A 22,153-nucleotide genomic window follows, 5' to 3' on the forward strand; every position below is an offset into this window, starting at 1 on the left:
AAAGAAAATATATATTATGAGCGTATGAAACAGTTACAGACCAGATTAAAGTGTGAGACAGCCTTAGATTTGAAAGAACTTAAGCTGGGGGTGGATATGAGAGTCTCTGGTAGGTTGTTCCAGTTTTGGGGTGCACGGAAGGAGAAGGAGGAACGTCCGGATACTTTGTTGAGCCTTGGGACCATGAACAGTCTTTTAGAGTCTGATCTCAGGTGATAGGTGCTGTATGTGTTAGGGGTGAGGAGCTTCTTCAGGTAGCTGGGTAGCTTGCCAAGAAAGTATTTGAGGGTGAGACAGGAAAGGTGAACTTTGCGCCTAGACTCTAGTGATGACCAATCTAGTTCTTTGAGCATTTCGCAGTGATGTGTGTTGTAGTTGCATTGGAGAACAAAACGACAAATTGAATTGTAGAGGGTGTCAAGTTTGCTAAGGTGGGTTTGAGGAGCCGAGCCATATACTATGTCTCCATAGTCAATAATTGGCATTAGCATCTGCTGTGCAATACGCTTTCTGACCAGGAGACTTAGGGAGGATTTGTTCCTGTAAAGTACCCCTAGTTTGGCATAGGTCTTGGTTGTCAGGGTATCAATGTGCATCCCGAATGTTAAGTGGGAGTCAAACCATAAGCCCAGGTATTTAAAACTAGTGACAGGTGTTAGGGTGGTGTTAGCGTTGGTTCTAATCAGGAGCTCAGTCACTGGAAGCTTTACAAATTTAGTCTTGGTCCCAAATACCATTGTTACAGTCTTGTCAGTGTTTAAAAACAGTTTGTTTTGGGAAATCCAGTTTTCGAGTCTCAAAAAGTCAGACTGAAGTATGTGTTGAAGGTCAGAGAGGCTATGGCTGTGTGCATATAGGATTGTGTCATCTGCATACATGTGTATTGAGGCTTCCTTACAAGCTGTGGGAAGATCATTAATGAACACAGAGAAGAGTAGGGGCCCCAGAACAGAGCCTTGCGGGACACCACAGGTGATATCCAGAGGGTTGGATTTAGAGCCTGAGATGGACACATGTTGGGATCTTCCTGATAGGTAGGACTGAAACCAGTTTAAAGCATGTTTCCCTATTCCAGAGCTCTGGAGTTTGTTCAGCAGGATAACATGATCAACTGTGTCAAAAGCCTTTGCAAAATCTAGGAATACTGCACCAGTGAGTTGTCCCCGTTCCATTCCACACAGGATTTCCTTGCAAACTTTTAGCAGGGTAGTTACGGTGGAGTGTTTGGGACGAAACCCAGACTGGAATTGGCTAGGGAAATTTGTCTTGTTGCAGAAATCGCTTAATTGGGAGTGGACACATTTTTCCATAACTTTGGATAGAATTGGGAGAAGTGAGATTGGCCTGTAGTTTGAGACAGTGTTTTTGTCCCCACTTTTGAAGATTAGGACAACTCAGGCAGTTTTCCAGGTCTTAGGGATATGGCCTGCAGTCAGGATAGAGTTGACTATGGACGCAATTGGTTTGGCAATGGCTGGGGCACAAAGTCGTAGGAACCTAGATTGTAGTAAGTCGGGTCCACAATGGCTGCTTAGTTTTAGTTTGAGGAGCGCTTGTGTAATCTCCTCTTCAGATACTGGGCTAAATTGAAAATTGTGGGCAGTGTTGGGAGGGGGTGGGACTGTAGGGATACTCCCAGGATGAGATTCATGTTTGGGGTTTGTGCTGCGTTTCGCTAATAAGTTAGTGGCACACCCCACAAAGTAATCATTGAATGCATTTGCGATGTCAGTGGGGTTTGTCAGAGTAATATCCCCCTTAGTGATATTACTTGGTTGTTGATGGTTAGGAGGCTGGAATATATTGTTGATAACCTTCCAGAAGTTAGCTGGGTTTGATGTATTTTGGTGGAGATTGTCAGAGTAATAGCGTGCTTTTGCATGCCTTGTTTGCCTTGTGCACATGTTCCGCATGCATCTGTAGTGATTGAGATCCTTGGTAGTGCCAGTTACTTTGTAGCTTTTCCACAAGGCATCCCTGAACTGGTAGAGTGCTGTAAGGTCAGGTGTAACCCATGGAAGGTGGGGCCCCCGTACCCTTATTTTGCGTAGTGGAGCATGGGTATCGCAGAGTTTTAAGAACTCGGATTGGAAATAGTCGAGCGCAGAATCGGGGTCGGGAATTAAATCGATTCTGTGCCATGGGCAGTTGGTAAGGTCATCCAGAAACTGTTGTGGGTTAAAGTTTTTAAATGTTCTAGTGAGGAGAACTTTAGGGCTTGAATGGGGCGGTTTAATTTTCCTTACATAGTACACTATTGCATGGTCACTGAAAATATCAGGAAGGATGCCAGAGGATTGGATTCTGCTGGTGTTTGAGGAGAGAATCCAGTCTAGCAAGGAATGGTTATGCGATTTCAGGTTTATCCGTGTGGGTTGGGAAATGAGTTGTGATAGGTTAAGTGACTTGAGTTGTGTCTGGATTTTGTGGTTTTTAGGGTCAAGCCAATTGAAGTTGAAATCCCCAAGAACTAGCAGCTCACTCTTCTCATTCAGAGAGGAAATGGAGCCAAGAAATTGGGTGATATCAGTCAAGGATTGTAGAGGGGTTTTAGGGGGGCGGTAGATGCCAGCAAGCAAGATGGGCTTAGAAAAGGGGAGGCAGATTTTGCCAACTAGAGTTTCAAAAGAGGGTGGACTTGGTGGGCAATTTGTGGGTAAATTGTAAGGTGTAACTTGGTGGGTAAATTGTAAGGTGTCTGCAATATAAAATAACACCCCTCCTCTCTTTGACCTATCTCTCCTAAAAATGGAGTATCCCTGAATGGCAATATTTGCATCAGGGGTTTTAGGGGATAGCCATGTTTCTGTAAGAACGATGGCTTTGGGTTTATGCATAAGGCACCATGCCCTTAGTTCATCCAGTTTGGGCAGCAGGCTCCGGATGTTTATATGGGCGACAGATAGCCCTTTTTGGAATTTAAAGGTGGAATTCTCAGGGGCATGGGCAAGAGCTGAAATGGGAGGACCTGGGTTAGGTTCAATATCACCTGCTAAACAGAGTAATAGTATGAGTAGAAATTTGGGTAGTTGTTTGCAAGTTGTAAATTTGTGGTGTTTTCCATTAGAGTGAGCAGTGGTTGGTGTGCTGTTTTTAGAGTTCTCCACCAACATTCAGTAGATAGTGCAAGGCTTTTGAGTAGTCCAGGGTTTATGGTGATGTTGGGTGTGGGCCAGGATGGAGGAGTTTGTAGTGGATAGAGGGAGTAACATCTCCATGAGGCCAGGAGAAAGAAAAAAGTTAAAATACATAGCAGGTTCATGATGCCAGAGGTAGGCAGTGCTGCAAGGAGCTGTTGTGAGCAGAGTGAGTGTGAGCAGACTAACAGCAGGGGTGTGCCTGTTCCTTGTCAAATGTTTAGCTGTATTGCAATGATAGAGTCAGTTCAGGGTTTCAGTGTATTGTGCAGTCAGTTTTGGGAGAGACTGCAGTAAATAAGTTGTAAAGGGGTGGGGGGTTGAAATAGGCAGGTTAGCAAGCATGGGATCATAGTGTGATCTGAATAGCTTACCGTTTGTTGTCTTGAGTAAAAGAGTGTGCAGTAGATCCAGTCCCCAGTCACCTCTAGTCAAACTGTAGTCTAACTGTATTTATCACTTAAAAACCTCACTTTAAATGCCTCACTATCTAATGCCAATTGCAGTTCCTGCAGATTTCAGGAGAGGTGTTTGTTATATACAGTTAAAACAGTCACATGACCCTCCCCCTCCCCAATCAGTCAGCTTGTTCCATTTGGTCAATTAACAGCACAGAGTTAAGAGGAAAAAAAAAAAAAAACTTTTTACATACAAACATACTAACTTATATCAATTCTACAAGGCCAGATTCAGTCTTTTACACAGGGTTTCAACATCAGGAACATACTTAAATCAATTCTACAAGGCCAGATTCAGTCTTTTACACAGGGTTTCAACATCAGGAACATACTTATATCAATTCTACAAGGCCAGATTCAGTCTTTTACACAGGGTTTCAACATCAGGAACATACTTATATCAATTCTACAAGGCCAGATTCAGTCTTTTACACAGGGTTTCAACATCAGGAACATACTTATATCAATTCTACAAGGCCAGATTCAGTCTTTTACACAGGGTTTCAACATCAGGAACATACTTATATCAATTCTACAAGGCCAGATTCAGTCTTTTACACAGGGTTTCAACATCAGGAACATACTTATATCAATTCTACAAGGCCAGATTCAGTCTTTTACACAGGGTTTCAACATCAGGAACATACTTATATCAATTCTACAAGGCCAGATTCAGTCTTTTACATAGGGTTTCAACATCAGGAACATACTTATATCAATTCTATAAGGCCAGATTCAGTCTTTTACACAGGGTTTCAACATCAGGAACATACTTATATCAATTCTACAAGGCCAGATTCAGTCTTTTACACGGGGTTTCAACATCAGGAACATACTTATATCAATTCTACAAGGCCAGATTCAGTCTTTTACAGAGGGTTTCAACATCAGGAACATACCTGTGAAGAGAATGCAATTAGATCCATGTCATATCAGCTGAGGTTATTGGTTATTGGTCTTGCATGAAGAAAGTGAGTATATTAACTATATATATATATATATATATATATATATATATATATATATATATTAACTGTAGTCTAACTGTATTTATCACTTAAAAACCTCACTTTAAATGCCTCACTATCTAATGCCAATTGCAGTTCTTATAGTATGTTGGATAAAACGTGGACTTGTTTTTTAATGTGGTATGTTTGAATTTTTCAGGTTCCTTCTGGACTGTTGGAGTAGAATTAATTAATCTAGATTCTACATTTTTACTCAGGAAGAATAATTGAGTTTGTACTTACACATAACTACTTTTTGTTTGCAAATACATACAATCATCAAATTCAAGGCACGGCCATGGGTACTAAGTGTGCCCCATCATACGCCAACTTATACTTATGGTGGTGGGAATCTATGCTGGTTCTTACAGAAGAAATGGAGCCATACACATCACACATCGATATATGGGTACGCAATATCAATGATGTGATGATGCTATGGAATAGCACCATTGATAAACTTCTGGAGTTCGTTGATATTCTCAATACCAACGAACTTAACTTGTATCTAACTCTAGAACATGATTGTAATAAAGTAGTGTTCCTAGATGTGTGCATCTCCAGAGGCACTGACAATATCATTGACACCACTATCCACCGCAAGGCCACGGCCACTAACAGCCTTCTTACTGCCAGTAGTCATCACCCTAGATCTCTCATTAACAGTATTCCAGTTGGCCAGTTTCTTAGATTAAAACGCAACTGTAGTAATAATACCGACTTTGAGGTACAGAAGGACTTGATGGCTAAGAGGTTTCACGAACGAGGATATAGCAAGCGAATAGTGAAGTTGGCATATAAAAGGGCCAAGTATACCATACGTGGCTCATTGCTACAAGACAAGATCACTAAGACGGATGGTAAGACAGTAAGATTCGTTGGCACATTTAACAACCAATGGAAACATGCCAGGGACATAATTTGCAAGCACTGGCACATTTTAAGGGCCGACACCACAATTGGTGAATTTCTGCATGACCGTCCATCTATGGTCAGCAGGAGGGCCAAAAATCTAAATGATGTTCTGGTTCACAGCCATTTTGATGAAGAGGTCAAAAGGACCTGGCTACCTCCTAAACCACCGGGGTTGTTCAAATGTGGCAAATGTAAGGCGTGTGATCACATGCTTACCACTAGCAAATTTTCAAATTGGAATGGAACCAAGACTTACAAAATCCGTAAGTTCATTAATTGCCAGACCGCAGGCGTTATCTATCAAGCCATTTGCGACTGTGGTAAGATATATGTTGGTAAGACCCGCCGCCCATTGAAGGTAAGGGTCTTGGAACATATGGGTTCCATACGAAATAAGACAGATAAACCTTTAGCGAGACACATAAACTCTGTAAATCAGGGCAATCAAACCCTTGTTAAATTCATTGGTATGGACCAATTCTCAATGGACCGACGACATGGGGACTGGGACACTGTTCTATTACAGAAGGAGGCAAGATGGATATATACATTACAGACATTATCGCCCAAGGGCCTGAATGAAGGGTTTGTGTTCACCCCATTCATTTAAGATCACGTTAAGTAGAACTACCCTAGTACTTACAACCAGTATGTATCTACCAATAATATCTTACATACTGATGATGTATGTCTGCAAATGTTCACCCCTCTACTTTATAGGGCTATATATTCCATCCTCTATATACACTTACCTGATTTTGATCTCCCTTAGTGTATAGAACTGTGGTACCTAGTAACCATTTTTACACACTGAGATTCTAATTTTTATACACTAACTTACCTTACCTCGGTCCTCTAGAAAGTACATAAATGTGACACAGTGTAGCTACATTATGTACACTATGAATCTACCCACACTGCTCAACTGGGCCAAATTTCGCCTGCCATTTTCCACTATTAATTATGAATTTGCTTTTATTAGGTCGGTTATGTATCTACCTACATCTTAATTCTGTGAGTAAAATCCACAGTAGACGAATATGCTATATCCTGATTAATATTCAAATATGTTTCACCCGCATTGATTAGAGTCTTTATTATATTTTAGCCACCAATACTATCACAATTCTCTAACCATCATGCGTATTTACACTAATGATGTAGAGATCATGTGCATCAGTGCTTCAATCCTCCTTGCCCTTGAATTGGAGTGGTTAAAAATTGCTGGATTCTAGCATATACTGACTGCTTATACAGACTGAAGTAGCTTACAGGTAAAAATGGAGATTCTCATAAAGCCCTATACTGTACAAAATTAATTTTTCATGCTACATTAGAAATAAAACAATGGGTCCTTGTCCCATGACATATCATGTGCTTGTAACCGTTTACCAACATCTTAAGACATAATTAAAACAAATAGAATTGAAATGTTTTTACCGGTTATACAGAAAATAGAAAGCAATAGAAAGCACCATACACAAACATCATTTCACACGTCTCTGATACAAAAATAATAATGAAAAATTGTAACACAGAACAGTTTGATCCTGCAAACTTAGTCTAAAAAATAATTTTCTTTACCCATATTATTACTGAGTTTTTTTTTTAAAACCTAAATTTTAAGGTTCTGAGTTACTAATTAACCTTTCCTGTCTGGAATGCACTTTTTGAAGCGGGAGGAGGAATTTTTTTTGTTTGTTTTTTCCTGTTTGGGCTGCTTTTCTAATTCTCCCTCTTTCATGGACCTTTGATGCAGAAGGAAAAAAGAATATCTCCTGGTTTTAAAAATGTATCCGCCTTATCTAGGGATAAAAATAGCAAGCTCATACAGCTCGCTATATCAAACCAACTACCCCCCTCTTTTCCGCCAGATTAAGAGAGACCTGGAGGCCTGGCATGCCCATCAGATCTCTTGATTTGGAAGAATTGTGTCCACCAAAATGAATGTCCTCCCCCGATTACTTTACTACTTTCAGACCCTCCCAGTACCTGTCCCGCTAGTAGAACTGCAAAACATGCAGGCCCATATTCTCCGCTTTATATAGCGGCAACGTAGACCTAGGGTACCGAGATCGGTGCTTTTGGCTTCAAGGACGAGAGGGGGCCTGGGGGCCCCGGATGTCGTTAGATATTACCAGGCGGCCCAGCTGAGGCAGGCGGTGGTCTGGAATAACCCCCCCGACCTCCAATTGCTGGTTGGAGATAGAGGCACACCACGTGGCCCCCACCCCCCTCTCGGCCCTATTATGGTCTCAGGCCCACAAAAGCAGAAGGCCCCTGAGATTCGACCTCGGGGCAATGAGGTGCACGTGGCCTACATGGATCAAAACCAAAGGGAAACATGGCCTAGCTTCATCCCCCTCACAACTCACCCCATTTTCGGGAACCCGGACTTCCCACCCGGCTGCTCCCGTACCCAATTTGGCCAATTCCAGGGCCTAAATATCAGAGTGATTGCGGATCTGCTGGAAAGTGATGAGGTCCTGCCCTTACAAGAACTTAAGAATAAGTTCTCCTCCCCAGACCTCCCCATCTTCAAATACCTTCAGATTAGGCACTTTCTGAGAGCCCAATCCCCGAGCTTAAAATTCCCAGCGCACACTAGATTCGAGACCCTCTGTCTCAAAGGGGAATATCAGAGAGGCTTAATCTCCGATGTATACAGAACACTAGAGGCATCTCAATCCCCCTCCATACACTCCTCCTATATGCAAAAATATAGCGCTGATCTGAATACCCCTATAGACCTGGAGGACTGGGAGGATATCTGGGAAGCTGCTACCAGAACATCAATTTGCTCAGTCACGAAGGAAAATATTTATAAAATTTTATTCCAATGGTACCTGACCCTGAGTAGACTGAGCCAGATCTACCCAGGCACCTCGGACGTGTGCTGGAGAGGATGTGGTCAAAGGGGGACATGCCCCACATTTGGTGGACATGCCCGGAGATCCAGAGGTTCTGGATCAGGATCCATAGTCTCCTGATTGAAACTTTGGATTTAGAGGTCCCCCTAGACCCCCTGACGTACGTGCTGGGGAAACCAATTGAAGACCTTCTCGCCCCTATAGCCAGACTTTCCTCTGCGATCCTTATGGCCGCCAGATGTTGCATCGCGGCGGCCTGGAAACAAGTTAAGGCCCCTTCCAGGAGAACAGTTATCAAAAGAATAGACGGGGTCATGAATATGGAGAGACTGACAGCCATGTTGAAGCAAAGAATGCCTCAATTCTATAGAGCCTGGGAGCCTTGGCCAGGGTCGGGGGCCCCGACACTGATGCAAGCCCTGCTCCAACACTAATACCCTTGCGGACGAGGGCCGATGCACAATCCCCTCCCCCATCCCTTCACCCCTCCCTCCCCCTCTTTTTCCCCATGTCGCTCCCAGCTATCCACCAGTCCCTCGTAATCCCCTCTCCTTTCACCACTGAAAATGGAAAAAAGGTTTATTGTGTGTCTCAGAATTCCTCACTGCCATGTGCCTGTATTTTACAACGAATTGTCATGCTATGCTGTGAATGTTATATCAAGATCTACGTGTAACTGCATCAAAAGACACCAATAAAGGAAAAATATTTTTAAAAAAAATATGTATCCGCCTGGCCAGAACGAATAAACTTTTAAACTATACCAGTAACTGGGCTGTTTTATAAAAAAAAAATGGTAAAAATTAATTGATCTTTCCACATATACCCATTCTTTTTGTCCTTCTTTCTCATTTATCACGGACATTTAGAACTTTTATTGTAAGCAATTAACGATATTCTTATTTTTGTAAACACTTACAAGTTCTTGGATGGTGATTTGCATACATGTGATACTCTGGTGTTTAGCATGATTCAATTCTTACACACGGGGATTCATTCAGGTAAAACTTATAAGGGTATTCAGATCCTTTTTACAGCTCTTTTGTCGAAGGCATAACAGTATAACTGACGGCACTGAGACCAGAGTCTGTATTAGGAAATTACTTATAACCACTTATTGCTGTGGGGAAATATGGGGGGAAAGGCTGATGCTTGCAGTCCTTGCCCTGTAGCTTTGATTAGATGGTCATGCCATGCATAATCGTAGCCACAAAGCCTCATGAAATCCAAAGATTTATACTACCACGGACACACGGGGATTACTGAAGGTCGGAATGTTCCACTACGAGCCCGTGCGTTCGCATTCTTACGTATAAGAAAACCGGGGCGGCTGCTCTTAGGTTCACACTTCTTTCCATAGTAATTTATTGCAAACAAACTTTTTTATAAACTTTTATATATATATATATATATATATATATATATATAGAATCCAATGCACAGCCGGCACACCATATGCAAGTAAATAAGTTTTGGTGCTTATCCCATAAAGCAATAACAGACCATACGATACCGGTTGCAACACGACATCAAGGGACAGCACGCAGGTAAGTAAATCAAAAATGTTCTATATTTGATAGAAGACACAAAAACCGACGTTTCGGTCCCCCAGTGGGACCTTTCTCAAGGTGGTGCTTAGCACCACCTTGAGAAAGGTCCCACTGGGGGACCGAAACGTCGTTTTTTGTGTCTTCTATCAAATATAGAACATTTTTGATTTACTTACCTGCGTGCTGTCCCTTGATGTCGTGTTGCAACCGGTATCGTATGGTCTATATATATATATATATATATATATATATATATATATATATATATATATATATATATATATATATATATAATGTAACATAACATTTTTGGGGGGAAAAAACTTTTTCCCCAATTTTGAATACATACAAAAAGACAGTGTGTTCCCTACTCTGTGTGTATACTTGAGAAAACCTGAGATTCTTAATAGTGGCGGGGAAGACCTGTTTTAGTTCAAACAAAAACAATTTGTCGAGAAAAGAAAATAACTGGTGGAACCGTTTGGTTATTTCTCCTAGGGGCTGTTCTGCAATTTCTGGCTGTGTGTCCTATTTTTCTGCAATTAAAACATTCTATCTGCCTCCAAACCCTTCTTTTATTGTCACTTCCTTTGTCCTTCTCTTGGTAACCACCCTCTCGCTGTCTATTTTCCTGAAAAAATACAGTCTGAGCTTTCATCCACGATTCCTGTTTCTCTGCCTTTTCACATTCCTTTATCTTCCTTCCAAAAATGCTTTGCGCTAGCTATCATTTCACTTATGGGTAGACTTTCCCAATTTTTAAATACCCTGGTTAAACCTTTGGGGCTTAGGGCAAGCATCTACCTCCACATTCCTTATCCCTTCATAGGATTTTACAGCCTGGATTAACCTGTTTGCAAATGATTCTACTGTCTCTCCCTTTTCCTGCTTGATTGAATTTATTTTTTCCCAATTAATCACTGGGGCAAATGCCTTTTGGAGTGCGGCCAAAATGGCCTTGTTTAGTGTTGTTTTTTGTGCGGGCTCCCAATTTACTGAGGCCCATACTGGAGTCCCTTCAGCTTTATCGTTATTAAAGGCTTTGGTAAATTTCCCCTGTTCTGTTTTTGTCATAATGACTGTAAATACATTTTTTATATTTTCGCGAGTGGGGTCGCAAGTGGGGTCGCATGCAGTCATTCGACTTTTCATTATGTCACAAAAACTCCCTATATCGTCTTTTGGTCGTGGGAATTGATTTCTGAGTGTCATAAGTGTACTAGGTGTCCATGTCTTGTATCTGTATGTGGTACTGTCCTCTGTGAGTTCCCTCATGGGCAAAATATTAGTGTCTGAGGGAGTGGGTGTATATGACATAGCCTGGTGGAGGAGGAAATCTTCTCCTTCACTGAGAGGCTCTGACTCTTTGTTATTGTTAGGTACCCCCACAGGGTAGACAATGGTGTGTGAATTTAAAGCATATATTTCCTTTTGAACAAAAGTATACTCTTTTTCCTTATCTGTCTGCATGTCAGTCAGTGAATTTTCTCGTATGTCAAAACTGTCATCTTGTGGCCAACAATAGTCATTTTCCCTGTCTATTACATTTACATTATGGGTTTCTAGTGCTGTCACATATATACTGCGCAGAACTTCCGGTAGATGGCAATCTCGTTCCATCATCTACCCTTTACAGTAACCAGTGTAAGCGGATTACGTACAACCGTTGTTTACAATAACCAAATTAAATTGATTATGTACCATCCAGGTTCCGGAATACACGTTGGTATAAAAATGAGTAAGAAATACAACCAAGGACACTTCCCGCTCAGAAACAAAAGGTCACTCCTGACGGAGTATCCTTTACTGAAATACAGGACCGTACCTTGATTTATATTTCTCTCACCAATTTATACACCGGAAGTGAACATATATCTCCTTAAACCTTTATATGGTGACAGCAACTAGTATATATATATATATATATATCGATATATAAATATAAAAACTTACTTGATTACTGAAAAAGATACTCGTTACCCCAGAGGAACATCCAGACAAGACAGTACTCACTCTAACCACTCAAACACTTAAACTATTGGCTTTTTTGTTAAAAAGGAACAAGCCTTACCTGTCATGTGAGCTCAGGTTTGAGTGATTGAGAAGTCCAGTCCTGCTGAGATGTTCTGGTTCCGGGAGTTCTGAGCATCCGAGACGAACCCCCCAAACTGTGAATGCGAGAAAAAATACAATGGTTACGGGTTCAATATTTTTCAGAGTTGAATCAAGTAAGAGTTTATTTCATTATGAGTATACAAGGAAAGGAAGCTCAATGCAGAGCTTTCTCTGCCATACAGTGACAAACACATAAACTTTATACCCTTCTGAGGTATAATACATGCCCCTAGGTGGGCTGGCTTACAGAAAATTATAATAATACGCCCCTCCAGGAGGAGTTGGCCTTTTATTGATACGGATACCTGATCAATACAAGAAAATACAGGTTTTTACCATAAAAGTTTTATACTACACTTTGGCTCACACCTGCCAACACAATTATCACATGACCACCTGAGGTCTCCTCAGAGTTTCCATGGTTACCAGGCTGGCGAACTCACGGGGGACACCTGCAGGGATGAACCGGTGGCCCCATCTGTGGGGGCACCGTGGACCCATAGGGGCCACCCGAGGGCCACCAGACACCAGAGGGTGTATAGGCCTCCCGAGTGGTGGGTGAGGGTGGGTTAACCCCTTAATGACTATGGCGGTTAATGACCGCTAAGGTGATTAAGGGGTTAGGGGACATTATATTGGCTATTTTGATTGTTTTGTATGTTTTGCAGCTTAGGAGGGGACATGGGCAGGATGAAGATGAGGATGAAGATGGCCTTCATCGTGGGTAAGTAAGTGTAATATGTATTTACTGTATTTATTGTGATTTATATGTAATTTAAATGGGCAAATGCATTATTATCCATATGTGGATAATAGTAATTTTGCCCATTACGGTATTGTATGTATTAGGGGGCGGGGGGAGGGGGTGCATTTAGTTAGAAATATTGTATATTTTTTTGGAGGCACGACATTGGTACCGCAGGCCCGCGGGGATCCCGGGACTCCCGCGGACACCCACGGGGACCCCCGGACTCCCGCGGGGGCCCCCACGGGGTCAGCCGGGGACACCCGTTGGCCTGTTGTATGGGTGTTGCACCTGCAAAAATGTAAACAAAGAAATTTTTCAAACTACAGCTTTTTTTATCACCTGCCTTTAGCTGGTGAGCTTTTTTCAGCGCACTTTCAAGTACGATAAGTTTGCGTAGCTTAGTGAATCCCGCAGAAGGGCAGGATTCAGTGCAAACAGCTGATCGTACAAGCAAAATTGGACTTTGAAAAATTTCCTGGAAAAGTCAGTTTTAGAGCGCAAAGTGCCTGTTTGCACGGCTCTGTGAATCGCGCTCGGCGGAACTTCACGTTCTAAGAGCACTTTGCGCTCTTAAAACGACTTATCACAGCTTAGTGCATAGCCCCCTAAATGTGAAAAACGCTTAATGTGGATAAATGTGCCAAGACATACACCAATTGCAGTCAAACTTTGCACAGTACATGCTTTGCACTCCCCCAAGCTAACCTGAAAATGTCATGGCTTTTCATAACTTGCACTGCAAATTATTTATTTTATTTTATTTATAAAATATTTTACCAGGAAGTATTACATTGAGAGTTACCTCTCGTTTTCAAGTATGTCCTGGGCACAGAGTAAGACAAATAATACATGGTTACAAATACAGTTACATAAATGAACAAGGTATACATTATATACAAGACATTGCGTGCACAGTTACAGAAAATATATATTATGGGCGTATGAAACAGTTACAGACCAGATTAAAATGTGAGACAGCCTTAGATTCGAAAGAACTTAAACTGGTGGTGGATGTGAGAGTCTCTGGTAGGTTGTTCCAGTTTTGGGGTGCACGGTAAGAGAAGGAGGAACGGCCGGATACTTTGTTGAGCCTTGGGACCATGAACAGTCTTTTGGAGTCTGATCTCAGGTGATAAGTGCTGCAAGTGGTAGGGGTGAGGAGCTTCTTCAGATAGCTGGGTAGCTTGCCCATGAAGAATTTAAAGGCAAGACAGGAAAGGTGAACTTTGCGCCTAGACTCTAGTGATGACCAATCTAGTTCTTTGAGCATTTCGCAGTGATGTGTGTTGTAGTTGCATTGGAGAACAAAACGACAAATTGAATTGTAGAGGGTGTCAAGTTTGCTAAGGTGGGTTTGAGGTGCCGAGCCATATACTATGTCTCCATAGTCAATAATTGGCATTAGCATCTGCTGTGCAATACGCTTTCTGACCAGGAGACTTAGGGAGGATTTGTTCCTGTAAAGTATCCCTAGTTTGGCATAGGTCTTGGTTGTCAGGGTATCAAATGTGCATCCCGAATGTTAAGTGGGAGTCAAACCATATGCCCAGGTATTTAAAACTAGTAACAGGAGTTAGGGTGGTGTTAGTGTTGGTTGTAATCTGGAGCTCAGTCGCTGGAATCTTTAAAAATTTAGTCTTGGTCCCAAATACCATTGTTACAGTCTTGTCAGTGTTTAAAAACAGTTTGTTTTGGGAAATCCATTTTTCGAGTCTCAAAAAGTCAGACTGAAGTATATGTTGAAGGTCAGAGAGGCTTTGGCTGTGTGCATATAGGATTGTGTCGTCTGCATACATGTGTATTGAGGCTTCCTGACAAGCTGTAGGAAGATCATTAATGAACACAGAGAAGAGTAGGGGCTCCAGAACAGAGCCTTGCGGGACACCACAGGTGATATCCAGGGGGCTGGAGTTAGAGCCTGAGATGGACACATGTTGGGATCTTCCTGATAGGTAGGACTGAAACCAGTTTAAAGCATGCTTCCCTATTCCAGAGCTCTGGAGTTTGTTAAGCAGGATAGCATGATCAACTGTGTCAAAAGCCTTTGCAAAATCTAGGAATACTGCACCAGTGAGTTGTCCCCGTTCCATTCCACACTGGATTTCATTGCAAACTTTTAGCAGGGTAGTTACGGTGGAGTGTTTGGGACGAAAGCCAGATTGGAATTGGCTAGGGAAATTTGTCTTGGTATAGAAATCGCTTAATTGGGAGTGGACACATTTTTCCATTACTTTGGATAAAATTGGGAGACGTGAGATTGGCCTGTAGTTTGAGACAACTCTGGCAGTTTTCCAAGTCTTAGGGATATGGCCTGCTGACAGGATAGAGTTGACTATGGAAGCAATTGGTTTGGCAATGGCGGGGGCACCAAGTCGAAGGAACCTAGATTGTAATAAGTCAGGTACACATTGGCTGCTTAGTTTTAGTTTGAGGAGCGCTTGTGTAATCTCCTCTTCAGATACTGGGCCAAATTGAAAATTGTGGGCAGTGTTGGGAGGGGGTGGGGCTATATGTGTACTCCCAGGATGAGATTCGGATTTGTGGTTTGGGCTGCGTTTCGCTAATAAGTTAGTGGCACACCCCACAAAGTAATCATTGAATGCATTTGCAATGTCAGTGGGGTTTGTCAGAGTAATATCCTCCTTAGTGATGTTACTTGGTTGTTGATGGTTAGGAGGCTGAAATATATTGTAGATAACCTTCCAGAAGTTAGCTGAGTTTGATGTATTTTGGTGGAGATTGTCAGAGTAATATTATGCTTTTGCGTGCCTTGTGCACATATTCCGCATGAATCTGTAATGATTGAGATCCTTAGTAGTGCCAGTTACTTTGTAGCTTTTCCACAAGGTATCCCTGAGCTGGTAGAGTGCAATAAGGCCAGTTGTAACCCATGGAAGGTGGGCCCCCCGTACCCTTATTTTGCGTAGTGGAGCATGGGTATCGCAGAGTTTTAAGAACCCTGATTGGAAATAGTCGAGCGCAGAATCAGGGTCGGGAATTAAATCGATTCTGTGCCATGGGCAGTTGGTAAGGTCATCCAGAAACTGTTGTGGGTTAAAGTTCTTAAATGTTCTAGTGAGGAGAACTTTAGGGCTTGAATGGGGTGGTTTAATTTTCCTTACACAGTACACTATTGCGATTGGATTCTGGTGGGGTTTGAGGAGAGAATCCAGTCTAGCAAGGAATGGTTTTGTGATTTCAGGTTTGTCCGTGTGGGTTGGGAAATGAGTTGTGATAGGTTAAGTGACTTGAGTTGTATCTGGATTTTGTGGTTTTTAGGGTCAAGCCAATTGAAGTTGAAATCCCCAAGAACTAGCAGCTCACTCTTCTCATTCAGAGAGGAAATGGAGCCAAGAAACTGGGTGATATCAGTCAGGGTTTGTAGAGGGGCTTTAGGGGGGCGGTAGATGCCAGCGAGCAAGATGGGCTTAGAAAAGGGGAGGCAGATTTTGCCAACTAGAATTTAAACATTCAAATTATGCACATTAAGCACTTTCTGAAAGTGGAAAATGCATATAAAAAAGTGCTTAATGTGAATTAAGGTGTCAAAACATAACCCGATTAACTTAAAACTTGGCACATGAAGTGCTGTATAATGCCTATAACTATCCTGAAAATTTCAAGGTGTTTGCTAACACACACTGCAAATTATTTACGTCAAGCACTTTAAGAAGGGCCAAATACTCAATTTGGACGTGTCCTTCCTGTGTGTGGGTCTGTGTGTGTGTGTGTATATCCTGTATGTATGTATATCCTATATCCTGTGTCTCTCGATCTCTCTCTCTCTCTTCTGTGTGTGTGTGTTGACAGAAAGTACATACAGTACTGACAACTTTGTTCAATTGCTCAATCACCCTTACTTTTCTTTTACCATACTAACATTTTTCCCATTTTCAAGACCTATTAACGATCTCACACAACTCCAAATTTGAAAGCCCCTCTAACTTTGAAAAGATATGTGTAGTAGCAACATATCGGAAGGGTCTGATCTCTGAGATTTATATGGGACTAGCACGTGCCCTGATACCCGTCAACCATAGCTATATGCTTAAGTGAACTGGAGACCTCAATATAGAAATAGACGGAGAAGATTGGGAGGATATCTGGGAGGCCGCAACCAAAACTTCAATTTGTACCACCATCAAGGAAAACATTTATAAAACTTCGTTAGGGAACTTTTGTTTTGAGAAACTTATTTGGAAGAAAAATAAATCCGTTGGTGGAAGTGCACACAGAGGGATTGGTAGGGTCTTTGTTTAACCCCCTATCACAGCCATGAAGACGTTATTATCTATGAGCAGGTTAGTATAGATGGAGCCTTTATTTATTCCCAGCTGTGCTGTGCTTGGGGACCTAACAAATCCACACAGGTTCACTGAAGCCCTGCAAGACCTAACTAAAAAGGGTCAGGGAAGATCCTAGTTTCACACCCACCCTCCCTATAACAACCAACCTCTCCTTCTTCCTCGCTGTCCTGGCATGCCCGTCTCCTCTGCCGCCTCCTATCTGCAATGCACAATTTCTTTAAGCAGATCAGCAACTGGGTGTTGTACCTGGTAGGCTATATATCTGGCACGTGACATCATACAGGTGACATCATAAGGAGTTGTAGACATATCTTACAGCTGAACCTCTGTATCTCAATGTAAAGTCCTAGCTCCTTTTCTAATCGTTCACGGAGATTGGAGTGCATGAGCTAATGCATTTTTAGCCTGATTCAAGGAATCGTCATTGTTTTGCTCATCCTTTTCCTTTGCGGCCCTTCCCAGGGCAATTGCGCCAGTTACTCTAGGCTGCAGAACATCTCTGCTTCTTTCTGTAATGTTTTCCTGGTGCTGTAGGGTCATTGTTAAATGTTCCCGCAACTTCCACGGTACGTTGAGAATCTCTTTTCTTTCTCTTCTTTCTTTTCTCTGTTGGGACAGACAGTTGTCCTACCGCTCAACCTATTAATCAGCGGTGTAAAGATACTGAGGTGCAATGGGGATAAGGATGGACATCAAACATATAAATGTTTCCCTAATCAGGGAAGATTCCCTTCTGGGTGCACTCTTTCAGACACGTTACAGATAAGTGTTGAGAACAAATTGAATCTCTGAGCTATAGCTCTTATACTGTACTCTTAAAATAAAAAACAATGAAGTATTTAATCAACAAATATACCATAATATATACAAAATATAAAAATTAATGACTGATATTTACTATAGTGTACAGAATTTAAAATCCTCTATGGTGAATACAAGGTCCTTTGTAAAGAGGCAATCAGTTCATGTATGAGAACACTGCCATCTATTGGTTGTAGAGTATAATAATGTGGCAGCTATATCAGTACACTTGTCTATATCCCAGAGGAGCTTCGCCAATACATGTAATTAGCAACACTGGAAACACACAGTTTCTGCAACTTGGAAGGCTGCCACGTCAATACTGACTGTGCGCGTGCACGTGACGGATGCCGACGCGCGCATTTCGCGATTAGAAACGCTTTCTCAAGGCTCAGTGTGAGGGGGAAGTCCCATTGAACGTAATGAGGTTTATATATGCACGAGTGTGTTTCAATTGGTTGGGGGGTTAATATATATGTGTGTCATTTGTTGTATTTTAACACCCATTATTTTAATTAGCTTAGCATTAAAGATTATTTTTATTATTATCACAATACTTTACAGGGGGCATTGAGTGCTTTCAGTGGGTTCTTGCTTCTTTGCTGTTTACCTACTACGTCACCCACTAGCACCTTACCCCTAAACATTTACGCAATATTCAGCTGAAGCGGGGTTCACCATTATAGAACTTTAACTTCTTTGACCTTCTCCTCCCCAGCTCGCATACATTATGGCAGGCTTTCTTTCAAGTCGCCCTGACTTTCAGTTGTGGCAACAGGAAGCTGCTAATTTGTTTGCCCCGGAATATGTGGCCGATGAGACTAATTCAGCACCAGATATCTCAAAATATTTTTATGAATGGGACACATTGCATAAACAGAGAATACGCACATGGTGGGAGGTTTACAGCCTAGAGAGATATTTAGGAGTAGAACTAATACCAAGAGGGCTGAGAGTTGACCTCGCACGTGCACATCATATTGCGGACGAGAATTTTAACCATTCATGGGAACTGGTGCTGGGGCAATGTTCCAAAATGTTAATGCAACTTCTAGTTGATTTTCAAAAGAATAGATTAGCCGATATCAATACACAGATTGATGATAGACTTAAAGAAGTTGAAACATGGCAAACTAATAACAGGTTCACTGAACTGGAACTAAAACTCCAGACTAGTTTTGAGAAATTCTCCAGTGAAATCAAGGAAAGAAAAAGGATCAAATATAACAGGGATGCTAAAGATTTTGAAGAAAACAAAATATACCGCTATAAATTTGCTAAAAAAAAAGAAGGTCCTCCCTAAAAACACCAATATACCTCAGTATCAGGATTCCTCCACTGATTGGGAACCCTCTGAAGACGACGACAGAGATCCACCCCCCCCCCCTTAATGATGCCCCCAACACTCAACCCCCCCAGGTTCCTTTTTTAGGGCAACAATTGACGGCCCCAAAAGAAAAGCAAAAACAAGACGGGGGAAAAGTTTGGGACCTCAGGTCCAGAGGGGGACCATCCCATCGAGGCACAAGGAGGGGGAGGAAACAACAGAGGTATTAGGGGGTACATATTCACCAGTTACCAACCTCTGATTGGGAACCCTCTGAAGATGACGACAGAGATCTCCCCCCCCCCCCCTTAATGATGCCCCCAACACTCAACCCCCCCAGGTTCCTTTTTTAGGGCAACAATTGACGGCCCCAAAAGAAAAGCAAAAACAAGACGGGGGAAAGGTTTGGGACCTCAAGTCCAGAGGGGGACCATCCCATCGAGGCACAAGGAGGGGGAGGAAACAACAGAGGTATTAGGGGGTACATATTCACCAGTTACCAACCTGTCCACATTCCCTTTGAATGAATCCCACCTTACATTGCTTAGCAAAGGGCTGTCCTCACCATCAACTGACATAAACACATTTGAATGGGTCAAAGATCTGAACCTGTTTGCTCGCAAACTCAAGTTAAAAAAGTTTTTTAAACTCAGGGAAAACAGACAAGCTAATTCACTTGGTATCCCTGGCCTTGAAAGCAAGGACATGGAAGCCTATAATACTTTGCTAGCACTGGAGGAGGACTCAGCTAGGTCAATAGGGGAAGGCCCCTTTACTAATTTAAAATTGAACTCCAGATTTCTTCCATTTGGTGACAGCTATGCCAATATAGATGTCTTTGTGGATCTGGTCACGCACGACCTCGAAACACTAACTCGCTATCATACACATGATAATCTCACAAAATCTGAGAGAACGGCACTAAAAGAACTCACAGATAATAAAGGAATTACTATCAAACCAGCAGACAAGGGTGGGAATTTGGTTGTTTTGGACACTATTGACTATAAGAGAGAGAACATTAGACTCCTTTCGGATATAACCTGTTATGAAGTCTTACAGAATGATCCCACGACTCAGTATCACAAAGATCTCATGAACATTTTACAGAAGGGATTAAATACTAAGCTCATTAGTCAAAAGGAATTTGACTACATGTTGGTCAAGTTTCCAAAAACAGCCCCATTTTACAGCCTCCCCAAACTACATAAAAACAAGAGACCACCACCAGGTAGGCCAATTGTATCTGGGATTGGGAGTTTAACTGAAAACACTAGCTCTTACATAGACTGCATCCTGCGACCATTTGTCCAGTCTCTGCCATCCTACCTTAGAGACACTAAGGATGTGCTCAGGAGACTTGATGGTATTATTGGAACAGAGAAAACAATTTTCGTCACCATGGATGTGGAAGGACTTTATACCAGCATTAAACATGAAGCTGGTATAAAAGCAGCTATGTATTTCCTGAATACAAGGGGTACGTTCTACAAAGCACACAATGTATTCATGGCCGAGCTAATTGAGTTTGTACTTACACATAACTACTTTTTGTTTGCAAATACATACTATCATCAAATTCAAGGCACGGCCATGGGTACTAAGTCTGCCCAAGTGATTTGAATCGGCGCTGAAAACACCCACAAAAATATTAAAGTGAAAAAATGTATAAACACAGTGAAAATGATGTGTAGCTAAAATACTTCTCAACCTTCCAAGGAATATGTAAGGATTCCTTACAAAGCAATCTTGGTCCGGGGTGGGAAGGAAGCGGTGATTTCGGGAACACACCAAAAAGATAAAAAATAAAACAATAATGGTGCAGTATATTAACACATCATGGAATGTAATGAATTCTTGGCTCTGTAGAAATTCCTACTTACAACAAGTGGAATAAATAAGGGCAATGGTCTGACACTGTCAGGATATATGAAACTGGATCTTCAGCAGAGGGAGGTTCAGGATGAGAGATAACTCCAAACGGAGATCATACAGGTAACGTGAACTCGGATCCAAACGGAGTGTGTTGTTCATGTAAGATAGAAACGGACTATAGTGTAGATCGCAATGACAAGGTTTATCACATCAAAACAAGGTAAAAAATGTACTTACAATAAGTACATAATAAATGTACACATAGGGGTATCGTGAGACAGTAGAGAGCTAGTCCCGTGTGGAAAGGCTTGCTGTACCGTCCTCCTTGAGCTCCCGCCTCGCCGCCGATGGATGGTGTCTGACGTCACTTCCGATAAACGGGTGACGACATCCGGTTGGGAGCGGGGAAGACAGATAGCAGCGGATCAGCAGCAACTCGAACGTCTTCACTTGGAGGGCAGCTGCAGCAGACTGACGACAAAGCTCTACGCGTTTCGCTGTACATAGACAGCTTCCTCAGGAGCAGATTAACATCCCTTGTGGGTGGGTATCCATTTATAGTGTGGATAATTGGAATCAATTAACATACGCTGATGTGTGACATATACGTAGAAATTAACCCCAGGTTTGCCGTACTCGGCACATAACCCTGCGGTCCAAAAAGACAAATAGTAAAATACAAGTGAACATTTTATTAATAACTAACATAGAGAATAATATATAGTAAAAAAGTAACGTACAAATATGTTTATCAAACTAATATAAAAGCTCATTGGGTACGGATGGGATGAGATGGAAGAGAAGAGAGAAACAAGTATTAATATTCAATAATAAAATAAAGGGCATTTAGATATCAATATCACAATAAAAAAAGACTTATAAGTATATAAAAACTTCATAATAATATAAAAGCTTCTTAAAAGGCAAAGTGCAAAGTGTAGGATAGCGAGGTAGACATATAATGTGGAGCAAATATGAATAAATGAATAATTAATTAATTTACAAAAGTAAATAGAGAAAAGGACACTGAGCAGACTGAAAAA

The 22,153-nt window shown here is 41.8% G+C and overlaps 1 long non-coding RNA gene across 1 annotated transcript in view; it reads right to left on the bottom strand.

Annotated features, from left to right (window-relative positions):
- Positions 1 to 12,011: 12,011 nt before the first annotated feature.
- Positions 12,012 to 22,153, bottom strand: part of LOC142494595 (uncharacterized) — a 30,746-nt gene continuing 20,604 nt past the window's right edge. The window contains exon 3 of the long non-coding RNA XR_012801551.1: positions 12,012 to 12,105. This is a non-coding gene — a long non-coding RNA (uncharacterized LOC142494595). The remainder of the gene's footprint in view (positions 12,106 to 22,153) is intronic.

Source organism: Ascaphus truei, chromosome 5 (genome assembly GCF_040206685.1).
Source record: "Ascaphus truei isolate aAscTru1 chromosome 5, aAscTru1.hap1, whole genome shotgun sequence".
Lineage (NCBI taxonomy): Eukaryota > Metazoa > Chordata > Amphibia > Anura > Ascaphidae > Ascaphus > Ascaphus truei.